The following is a 4,774-nucleotide window of genomic DNA, read 5'->3' on the forward strand; positions in this document are numbered from 1 at the left end:
TCGTATTACATGAATTATGATCTTTGATTTCATATTTTTGCCAAGCACTATGGTGGAGCAATGAGCATTCAGTTTCGCTATAGCCTAGTTAAAGCTGAGCGTGAAGGTACATCTCACTTTGGGTGAGGCGCATCGCTTAGCTAAACTACAAGGAAAAGTTTCTGTGATTTGATATATTGTTTTCCAATTTTTTCCACTTTGTATAAATTATAGGTTTAAAGATAATTAAGAGAAGAAAAAAACGGATACAATAGGAAAAAAAATAATAAATAAAAAAACTGATAAAGAGGGGTATTATCGTAAAAGACGTGTTTTATCCCTTAGTTTAAGGGTGGATCTGGTCAACTTAAGTGGTGAAGCGAAGAAAATAGGAATCGCCACATTAAAGCGAAGCGAAGGAGTTCAATTTCGCTACATTAAGCTATAACAAAGTGAAATGCTCTACCATAATGCTTGGTTTTAAAAGTAAGATTAGTTAAGTTTGGTGTCAAATGGTTAGAACCAGATTAAACTAAACAATTTTAGACTTTTCCTCCCGTAAGAACTTTACTCCATATGACAATAGTCCTCCTAGGAGGAGTGCCGAATCTATGTCCATTTGGAGGAAGATAATAAAATCATCCACTATGTTGAAGGCCCGAGTTACAAACACAACCTGTGGCATAAAGAGGCACCACACAGGTGGAGCGCTAAATGGTTTAGAACTCGAAAAATAACCATTTAGCTCTCCACTTTTGTATGGTGAAGGCCTCACCTAATGGAGGTATGGAACACATAAAGAGATCCGGAGGGAGTGAAGGGTGAAGCAAAACCTACAACAAAACAAAATAAAGAGATGCTCTCGGCGGGGCTCGAACCCGCGACCTTCGGCTCATAAGACCAACGCTCTAACCAACTGAGCTACGCGAGCAGCTGTTGTTTGTTAGCTAGTGTTTTTTAATTTAAACCAACACCAACGAGTGAATACACCTACTCCCAATTCTTTTGAGAAAGCTTTTACAGTATTTCATCATTTGTTTCTCACCTCAACGTTTTTTAGGATTCTTGGTTAAAGAGTAAAATCCAGGCTACGAATAGAGGTGGGCACAACTATACTTATTTGGACAATATGGTGTGAACTTGTTAACTCCAGATCCTGTAATATGTTTAAGTAAATCTTTCCGCTTTATTGATATATAAATGAACAACTACTGATTACAACTTACAAGTTTAAAATCTGTTATGTTCATGCAACTCTTCACTAGTAAAATGAATGAATCGACGTCTGTCTCAAATGCTGTACAATATACTCTTGCCGAGTGTTAAGCTTGAAAAACTCGATTATACCAGATAGAATGTAGAGTCATGTGAAAGATGTCATGCTTCACACTGTTGGCAGTGATCTGTTTTCAAGCTTGAATGTAAAAAATCTCTTTCTTTTTTTATGCCAATATCTTCTGACTATGAAATTAAAACATGGGTTTTGTAGTATTTTGGAGAAATATTATAAATCGGGTTGTTGGAACTTATGTCTATTAGTGATTTTGTGAATTTGCCTCAGACCCTCAGAACCAAGTTCCTGTGTAGCTCATAATTGTAAAGTTGTAACGAGTTATCTTATTAAACTATTGCTTCACCCATGTTTATCAAAATGGGTGAGAGAGTTTATTTATTTTTGGTTGATAAAGTGTAGACGGTTAAGTTATCTGATTTCGTTTACATTGTTTGAAACTAGATAAAACTAGTGCTGGAAGATGGAGGTAGATAGAGTGGATTGCCGTACACCATATCAGTTAAGACGGCTTGCTTCTTCTCGTAATCTTCTCAACCGAGCTCATGGTTCAGCTCGTTGGCCTCAAGGTATTCTGTAAATGCAACAATGTTAAAACTGAAAATGGAAGGATGATGTTTTATTTGTTCGTTCTACCTGAATTTTTTTTTTCCACGTAATCTGTAGAAGAGTCGTGAGTTGATGCGTCTGCTAGTCTGAACCACCAATAAGGCAATACTTGTAAAATCAGGCAGCTTTTTGGATATCTTCTTGTTATATACCTGAAGTTCCTGGGTCGGTTTGTCATATGAGTTCCTTCTTGTTAGGTAATGGATGTGATATCTGTTCGTTAAGTTATTTAGGGTGTTGAACACTTCCTTGACACAGATTTTTCCCAGCTTCTTCCTTGTGCCGTTAATGCTGCTTGTGCAGCTCTAGTGGATGCTGGGATTCCTTTAAAACATCTTGCTGGTAAGCATGGGGTTGTCTTTACTGTTTTACTTTCCAACTTGTTGTATAGAAACTTTATATTCCGAACCCTAATTACTGTTTTGCTGCTGTTTTGGTAGTCTCTATCTGTTGTGGCGTGTCAGAAGCAGGATCTTTAGTTCTGGATCCCCCCAAGGCAGAAGAGCAAGTTAGTATCTTATCACAACTTGACCGATCTCAATCGCCTCATACATTTTTTCTGTCTGCAACTTATGGTTTACAGTTCAAAGATGATCTTGAGTGCAACTCTTTCACTGTTGAGATCTTTTTTGTTTTCTTCCTTTCTTTTGTTTCCCGAGGACATGATGTTATGATACAACTTCCTGAATGACCAAAGATGTTAACGAGTTTAGACTACCAACCCACAAATGTTCTGCCGTCTTTTTCATAGTTTATCTAGTGCAATGATTTGCTTTAAAATGAACTGATCTTGAAATGTTTCATTGGGTTGATTTACAGAAACTACAGGCCTTCAGTTATTTGGTCTTCCCTAACTCTGCTCAATCAGTCCTTTCCGAGGAATCAAAACAGGCTGAAGGTGAACCCTATGGAACATGGAATCATCACATCTGTTACCCGCGGTGCAATGTCAGGTACAGTGCATGTCATCAAAGTCTTCTTCCATTTGCTGGTACTACAAAATACCATTTTCATAGTAGTTTGTGTTACTCACCGATTTATCTTATTTTATGTTCAGTGGATGACTACCTGAACTGCCTACAAGGAGGACGATCTGCATGTTCAAAGTTGTCAGAGTTTCTAAGAAGGAACTTTCAGTCAAAAGCCCCAGTTGATTCATGAAGGGGCGCATATATAGCTTGTGATAACATCGTATCGTTTGTAAGATGAAGAAGAAATAGATTGTGTTCCTTCACTGTTAACAGGTCATGGTATGGCTACCTCAACTTTCCTATCATTTCTCGAGTTATAACAATAACTATCTCTTCCTTCATTCAGCCAAACCCCAAACTTTGCTCACACTTCTGAATTGATGCATCCATCGTGTTTTGGAGCCTTGCTAGTGTTGAATTAGGATTTCAGTTGCTGGAGCAAACAATAGAAAATGAGTGCAGGTAATTACTAAAATTCTTTCTAAAACCCTGTATCTTCCGATTTTTCTAGGGTTCTGATTTGGAAAGTTTAAGTTAAGATCTATTGTTTCGATCTGGTCTAGAAACTGTTTTTTCATGAACTGTTTTTTCATGAACTGTTTTTTCATGACGATTTTGAATGTGTCATTAACTTGCTTTCCTAAGACTGGTTTTGTTGATCTGACTCTATGAAAGTTTGGTCCTTGAACCAGACACATATTTTGGAACTTCATCTTCGGCTTGCTTTACTGCAACGCGATCTGAAATTTCGTTCAAGGCTTTAGCACATGCCTGTTGTGCTCCCTCTTTATCTTATTATTGACCAGACAAAATCTAAACCTTTTTATCGAGCAAAAAGAGGGAGAGCATTTAGGTTTTGGGATTTTGTAAGCCTCTGTGCCTCAGGCAAAAAAAGCATCTGAATTTCTAATGGATACTCACATACGGCTTGCCCATTTAGTGAATGTAATCTGTGAAACTGTTGGAGTTTGCGTGCATGTCAGGACACTTACACACACAAACTTCATGTGTAGGAGTTTAGTATTATGTTGTATACACAATTTGATATTGTTTATGCTTAGTTATTGAATGTAAGAATCGTGGCAAGATTTTAGACTCTTGTTTGTTCGAATATCAGTGTAAACCCTTTTATAGGATAAGCTAACCTACAAGTTCATACCCCATCAAATGCCATTCTTGATGGTCAGTTTCTTTTTGCTCCAATTTTTATCTTCATATGTTTGTCAAACCTAATATAACTAGAATTCGATAAATCACGATTACGTGTATGGTTAAAAAAAAATTTCTAGCTATCTCGTTTTATTCTTGTTATACTGATTTCTTGGTAGAATTGGTCAGAACTCAGAAGAAGGTCGTTAGTTGTGCTTTGTCCTACAATTTTTTTACTGCTTTAATTTGATTATTTCGATTTTGGCAGGTGGTGCATTTGGTGGTAACAGGGGAATGAGATCCATTCCCCCTGAGAAAGGTGTTTTCCCGTTGGACCACATGCATGAACGTGACTTGGTATTACATACTCAAATTATTCACTGACATACCAACTTGTGTGGAATTCTGTAAAATATTACATTTCAAACCCATTATGACGTATCTGAAGGTTAACGCTTTTTTCTTAGTCATTAGATTTTCAATGACTTGTTTTAAATCTACGGATAAAAAAAAAGCGCTATTCTGAATAGCGTTTTGTGCTATTTTGATTAGCGTTGAGCGATATTCTGATTGGCGTTTTCCGTCTTCTAGTGCGCTATTCTGAATAGCGTTTTACGCAAATTTAATTAGCTCTACCATGTATTCCACGGACCATCCCACAAAATCATGGAACACTGCTTGGATTTTCTGTGGAAGACCCCAGCTTGGAAGCCACTAGACTTGACATTCCATGGTTTTTCCACACTTGGAATAGCTTGGATTCCACCATAAGACT

The 4,774-nt window shown here is 37.3% G+C and overlaps 1 non-coding gene and 1 pseudogene across 1 annotated transcript; one reads left to right on the forward strand and one right to left on the reverse strand.

Moving 5' to 3' along the window:
• Positions 1-836: 836 nt before the first annotated feature.
• TRNAI-UAU lies at positions 837-910 on the reverse strand. The gene has a single exon. It is a non-coding gene; the product is annotated as a tRNA-Ile (tRNA).
• An 823-nt stretch (positions 911-1,733) lies between these two features.
• On the forward strand, positions 1,734-3,124 carry LOC113278670 (annotated as a pseudogene).
• The last annotated feature ends 1,650 nt before the right edge of the window (positions 3,125-4,774 follow it).

This window comes from Papaver somniferum, chromosome 5, assembly GCF_003573695.1.
Source record: "Papaver somniferum cultivar HN1 chromosome 5, ASM357369v1, whole genome shotgun sequence".
NCBI classification, from domain to species: domain Eukaryota; kingdom Viridiplantae; phylum Streptophyta; class Magnoliopsida; order Ranunculales; family Papaveraceae; genus Papaver; species Papaver somniferum.